Here is a 7,933-nt window from a genome sequence, read left to right as displayed (position 1 = left end):
TGATCCCTGTAAAACAACAATAATTATTGTACCTGAAAGCACGTAAATTAAAAAAATATTTGTATCGCCCACCGGCCACCATAATAATAGTCTGCTATGGCTATTATAGTTATTACTATATAATAATACTATACGAGTATGTTATACTCCATAAACTGCTCAACGGGGAAAAGAATAATGTTAAAGCAAACAAAATATGTCATCTAATGCGTGTATAACCACTATAAAAACTGTCTGGGCGCGTGCCAACAACTATCGCATGGTAATAAATACAATTATCTAAATAAAATAAAGTTTGTATACCGTTAATGAAATCGTTCGAAAATTTAATTGCACTTCGAAACACGCGTAAGAAAAAAAAAGAAAAATTTAAAACGAGATAACTACCTACATAATATTATAATATACAGATTTATAACAAATCGGATAAATTTCGTAATAATTTATTGAACAAGACAGCGCGGCGATCGGATTCGCGCGTGCCAATATAGGTTCGAGGATAAAATATGTACAGTAGTAGGTATAGTACTATATAGTTACCTATTATGTTATATTATTGTATATTCGTATGTATATTATATAGTATTAGTATTTAGGTGTATAATTTACGATCATATCAAGATAATACTTATTATTTATTATTAAGATTATTATAATATTTAAATAACTTAAATACTTGCTTGGAATAAACGCGGTTTACGTATTCTCGTACTAGCACGTCTTGCTCAAAGTATTCCACGAGAGACTTTAATTTTTGGTCGAATAACTGAAAGTCCATCGAACTCCGGTCGTGCACAGATAACAACAGAATCGCGGTCAGTGTCGACTTGACGTCGTCGATGCGACTGACAGTCTCATTTGGCACATGCCTAAAGATTTCCAAGTTTTTTATCAGAGAACGTTTGAGTTCGTCTCCAATGTTGACGGTTTTCTTTTTTCTGTTGATAAAGAATTTCTTGATCGTCGAAAAACTCATATTTTATTGCACAGATAGGGCACTCAGGTCAGTATTACATATGATGTGAGAAGCCACAAGTGTCTAAAATATGCAGAGTGGATTATTAACGTACACATGGCACACAAAAATAGAAGTGATTCATTCAAGTAATTCTGAGTAACTACATGTAATAATCTTAGCACAATATTTTGACTACCTATTTAAAATTTTTAACTATCTAAAAAATGTTTCACTTTGATAGTTTTATGGGTTGAAATTTGCTTCAACGTAAGTACTTTTTAACACTTTTCTTAAGTTTGGTTTCACGTCTGTCTGTGATCAAATCTTGCGCGCTCGATTTGAGGCACTTTTTGAAGATGAAAAATTCTGAAAATTGGTATAGACCTTGGTCTTGGATGACAATACAATAATCCGTTGTCATTTTGGGACATGGACCAAAAAAAAAAAAAAGGATTGTCCCCACGACGTCGCCGTAATATCTCTCGCAGATATTGAACTTTCTCTCTTCCCCAAAAAAAACCGCAACCTCTTACGAAGCAAGTATAGGCGTGTCCTATCCATTATTATAATATCTATGGTAACAACGGTAATTATTACCAAATAACATTATACCGGTATTCTGATATAGGTACCGAAAACACCGGATAACATATTTCTTAAACGTTTGATAAAAATATTTACTTTCAACTAAAAAGTAGAAAATAAAAAATAAAAAAAAAAATTTTAAAAACACACTTTTCCATAAAAACATTTAAAAAAAAATTTTAAAAATTGCACTAAAAAGACAAAAATAATTCTCTGTACTTAAAAATAATGAAAAATTTATTGATGAAAAATTTAAAAGTGTGTGGTGCATCATACAAAACATTAAAAGCCGAGCTAAGTCTCACATACACTTCTTTGTTCAATCCTGTTTATAAGATAGTGACTGGCAGTATATGTCAAGTATAAGAGCAAAATAATGAAAAATTTACTGATGAAAAATTTAAAAGCCAAGGAAAGTCTCACATACACTTCTTTGTTCAATCATGTTTATAAGATAGTGACTGGGAATATATGTCAAGTGTATGAGCACCACACACTTTTAAATTTTTCATCAATAAATTTTTCATTATTTTTAAGTACAGAGAATTATTTTATTTCAACTTGAATAGTGTTATTTTAATCGGAAGCTTATGGATTTATATAAATAGTTTTATAAAGATTTGAAAATAATAATAATAATAATAATTAATGATGTTGTAAATCAACAAATTTGAAAAATGAATTAAATTTTTTTAGTTTTTGAAATTAAATTAGTTTGAGTAGGTAATAAAAGAAATACATTGTAACCCAATTTTAACACGGTTAAGTTCATGTATTAAAATACCACTATAGTCAACTATACCAACAAAAAAAAGCAAACACCTTTAGTTCAGTGGCGTCATTTCAGTTTTCAATAGAGGGGGGCAAAGGTTTAGACCGGCCCGAATGGGTAAAAAAAACCGCAAAAATATTAGTAGTTTATTAAGATATCTTCTTTTTTTTATTTTTGAAAATCTATTAACTGCATTATCTATAAATCAATTTTACCTGATTCATTATAAGTATATAAGTATATATATATTATCTTATATAAGTATATGATATATTTACAAATTAATATTATCTTAAATTATAATATATTTTTTTTTATTGCTTGATTACCGGCTCAAGTTTTGTCTGTTTATTAACATGTTAGAAATTATTTTCGATACTTTTCGAGCAGTTAGCGGTAATTTTATATTTTTAGTCGCACCACCTAATACCACCCATCTATTTTTTTTAGATCATATTTTGCCCAAATTAAAAGATTAATGTAAACATGCGTCACGAAAAAAATTAATTTTAATTTAGGTACTCAACTAAATTAACACAATACGCAAAATAGTTGAATCATACACGACTGTCGCAAGTTATGAAGTCCGTGATCAATGATAAGAGCGTCAATCGGTTGTTGTTTTTAGAATTTGTAATCATTTTAGATTTTAGAAATTAAACTATACGAGATTATGATACTAATGTCTAATTGTTCATTTTCCTTCACAAAACACACTCACACAAACAAACATACATAAATACATACCCATACATACAATGTGTACGTCCCCGCATACGTCTAAATATATTCCAACTATCAATTAGTAAAAATGTATCATTGTGACAATAATTTCTTAGTACATACTTTAATATTTTCTGAAAATATTATAAAATACCCAGACAGCAAATGTTTGACTAAAAATATTATTATAACATTATTGTAGGCACGTTTTTACGCTAATAAAATATAATAATGGTAAAACGGCAACAACTGGACACCGGCCCATAGGGCTGCTTTTAAAATCAGACAGGGGCAAATGCCCACCTTGCCCCCCCCCCAAATGACGCCACTGCTTTAGTTATACGGAATGATTTTTTAAGCATATTTTTCCCTTTAATTTTACATTCATTCAAATCCTGATTTTAGGAATTTCTAAGTAGGTACCTATACTTACCTAAAGGCTATTTTTTTCCAATTTCTGATGTTTTTGTACTACTCAATAAGGAGTATTTCTGGCGATAATTAATTAATTTTCGATACCTAATTCTATATTTTAAACGAGAACCACCATTATTTAATGCAAATTATTTAGCGGATGTTTTTCTTGAACATTTTGAAAAATTAGTAGTTTCTGAGTTACCAAAATGTTTATACTACCCATAAGAATAATAATATTTAAAATTATAGTTTTATACAAATAAAAACTATAATATGTAATAGGTTATGTAATATTTATTATGCTTGGATCATTTTTACAAATTATTTATATTGATAAATCAATAGGTAGTAATTATTAACTTTTTCAAATCCTCATCTAATCCCTCATATCTACTTAACCCATTACCATAAACATAAATTATTATCCTTAGAAGTTATTTTACTCAAAGTTATATACCTAACTCAAAAACTACCCGCTTAAACTTCGATTAGATACCAGCTACATCAAAATTCTCAGAAAAAAATATCAGCTAAATAATTAAAAGTAAAAAAGGGGGTTCCTGATTGAAAAACGGAAGTTGGCATTGTCACAGAATCATCCTTAATTGATACAAGATATCTTAAGTATTCGAAAATATGGTCTTCAGGTATTTAAAAATTTCAAAAATTAGAATTTAAATATATGCATAGGGTGATTGTGCTTAAAAAGTCATCCTGTTTAGGTGCAGCCACACAGGGATGTATCCATTTAGATGTTTTTATTTTTATTTTATATTGAAATTAAATTTCTGTTGGGCGTATGTTTACAGAGAAAAGTAATCTGTGCATAACATTCTACAAAAAAAAATGCAGTCTTTATATACAGTATATTTTCTATCTGAATAGGTGTGGTTGATGTGATGTGATTGTAGGACGTTAAGTAGGAACTAAGAAGTAAGAACAAAATATAGTAGTTGGCAAGAACGACTACAAGATACATTGCTAGACAAGATTTTGTTTTTAATATTATTTTTACAATACTTTATTAATTATTTCAACACCAGCGAGTAACGACAATCCATAATGTAAACAATGATGACGTGAACACATCACAGTAGAGGTTTAAAACTTATATTGTTAAAGGTTGTTTTAACAAAAATGTAATTTAAAAAATACTTTATACAATATTTTTTAACTAACCAAATACCTAGTCAATAAGACAATAGACTATTGTTAAATCTTCATCACTGATTGTAGAAGAATCTGAAATAGTAACAAATATTATATTATACTAAATAGGTAGTATAATATATATTTTATAATCAGTGCAGCATATGACGGGCATAACGTGTTTGCAAGTTCATGTATTTGAAAAATTATCAATCTGTTCGAAAGTTCATGTGTAAAAAACAAAACGGGTGATCTAATTATTGTATGTAAACTGGTTTTCATGTATATAGGTTCCTTTACGTACCTATGTAAATTGTAGGTACCTACTATCTATATACCTACTTAGGTGCCTATACTTGGTTATTATTTGATTGGTGAGTTATTGACTGATAGATTTAACAGATAAGTATAAGGAAGTAAAACAATGCGTTATGACAAAACTACAAAAGTCCCATGTACACCAATATCAAATACCTAATGAAATAGTAAACACTACTTTTATAAACTTACTAACAATATTATCTACCTATATTACTTATTTATTTAACTGAAATACGTTATGCACACAAACACAGTACGTACTGCAAGTTTTGTAATTTTTGAGCCACGGGAATCTATGTGGTTTTTTTTTTAATAAACATTTAAATTTTAAATAGTGTGGTGTGGTGTTCAGTATTAATAATTATTTATACATTAAAAACACTATTAGAAATAATTCAGTAGACACGTGTTTTTTTATTGAACTAGTGTGTGCAAAAATTCAGACATTTTGTGAAGAAAACCTACATAATATTATAATGTTGTCAAAAACTGTAAATTTTTTTTTGAAATCCACATTTTTACAGAGCTGATCCATTAAAACCACTGTCAAAAAGAACATGGACGTATAATATTATGTACGTTTTTCCCTCAAATGTATTTTTGTTTCGCATAAATTAAGTGACCGTAAAATATCTTTTATAAAATAGGTGCTGCTATCTGTGAAGTTTAATTGTAACCAATCGATTTATTTGCATTTATTAATTTACAGGGATATACATGACGCATTGGTGCAACAGAAATATCTGACAAATTAAAAAAAAATTGATACTAGTTAAACTATGACAACGATAAATTATGAAAATTATATGAATAAAAAATATATACATTTCAAATCAATTAATTCCAAAAAAATCTGATATTTAAAAAAATAAACTAATCTACTTAAAATTTAAATTAACGTTAATATAGCATCAATATTTATCTGAAAATTAGATTTACAAATTGGTTATTTTGAATTTTTTCAAAAAAAAACCTAATGACATTTAAATTTTTTATTTTCAGTAATAGAAATAAAAATGAAAAATAGTATTGTACTTGTAGCGCAATCGTCAATACAATATATTATTATAATAAAACGTTTAATTAAGGCGATTCGAAACCGTGATTTTCTGTTTTTGTCTAACACACACGCGACATAGGATTTTAGACTGGTTCTTTGTCAAACGTACCTACCGATTGATCCAATGAAGCGATAAGAATTCTAAAAACAGATTTGAATTTGCCATCAAGTCTACTTGAAATCGACTTTCCCACATTTTTGATATTATCCATTTAAAGATGTGGGAAGGTCGATTAGAATAAAAATTATTTCCCAACTGTAACACTTTCTAGTAATACAGTCGTAATCCCTAATATAAAATAATATCTAAATATCTAATAAGGGTATCTGTAGCCTTTTGGTCTTGAGTTTTTCATTTAGGTACCTAGTTAGTAGTTATACCCATTTGGCATTTAATTTGTTTACCGTATAGATATGCGGTCTTGTGCAGACGTGCAGTTAATTCCTTTTTAATAATAATATTGATAGGTGGTACCTTATGCCTAAATTAAAATGCATTGTTCAAAATCATTTCATGGTTTGCTTACCGAAATATATTATAGCAGAGAGATCCACCTACGGGCGGAGCGGCGGCGCACACGGACGAAAACCTCTACATAGGTACCTAACGGGCGGGTAAACGCATAAATTTATAAAATAAAATAATTATAACAACGAGCAAATATACAGTGGTCCGCCGAAAAATTACAATCTACCGTTCACGTAAGAAAAAAACACGAAGAGTGATGACGAAATATTTCGTTTCCATAGAGAACGGCAGAGCCGATGTTGTCACGATGGCGGTCGTGTTTTAATAAAAATAACAGTGCGTCCGTGGGACGTTTATTGTGACTTGCGTAGGAAAAATCGCATAAATAAATTCACAAATTATCTCATATAATATAATATTCTATGCGTCCTACACTCCTACCCCCTCGTCACTTGTCGTTCCTATACTACCTGTATAAGCAAGAAGCAACCATACAATAGGTAACCAAACCGATATTGGAAAAAAGAAAAATTCTGGTTGTATCGTTGGCAATATTAATGTATAATGTATAGCTTCTTGCTCGAAATTGAAACGATGCGTAGGTATCGACCATCGAATCGATTCAGTGTTGATTTCAATCCCCCTTCGACAAATAGGTACTAACTGTCGACAAAATGCATTTATTAAAATATGTACAATACCTACTCGTTACGATTTTATTACCTTTTATTATTATTAACAATGAACCATGGTGTTGAGAATGATGCAGTGAACATAGTACCTACAGTTCATACCGTCACGCATTTTACACCAAAGTAAATAGAACTTATCTAATCGTGTTCAACAAAATATGATTCATTTTTTTCATTAACGTACATCTACAATTTTCCAAATTTGGGACAAGACACATGAAAATATTATAAGTATTAAAGGTGAACACCGGAAGACTTCAACTGTTATGAAAAATCCACGGAAGATTATATGATTTAATGATAATTTGTCTTTGAGAATTAGGTATATCTTTATGCAAGCACGTTGTTTACCATTATTGTATCATTTTCATTTGTATCAATTATTAATTATTATTTGTTTTTGATAGTTTATGAATTATTTTCAACAAATTTTTAACATTACAATATTACATTAAGAACTTAAAAGGTCTATCTCTAGTCTCTAAAACTATGATAATATATAGCCGGAAATAGATATTATAATCATAGATAATATACAACAATATATTATCTACAATTATAATACACATACTCACATGACACATTGGGTAGTTTGTTAAAAACAACCAATGTACATTTTTAACAAATCTTCAAGAAATAAATAAAATATATTAGGTAAAAAAGTTTAATATTATTTTGAAATTTTCAAATAATAATTTGCTATTTAATTTATATTTCAGTAGATATACCTATGTTATTTTATTGAAACACAAATTATAAATGTGCCAAATAGTTTTTTGTTTATCTT

This window comes from Metopolophium dirhodum, chromosome 8 (genome assembly GCF_019925205.1).
Source record: "Metopolophium dirhodum isolate CAU chromosome 8, ASM1992520v1, whole genome shotgun sequence".
Lineage (NCBI taxonomy): Eukaryota > Metazoa > Arthropoda > Insecta > Hemiptera > Aphididae > Metopolophium > Metopolophium dirhodum.
Note: the sequence above shows the minus strand (reverse complement) of the source record.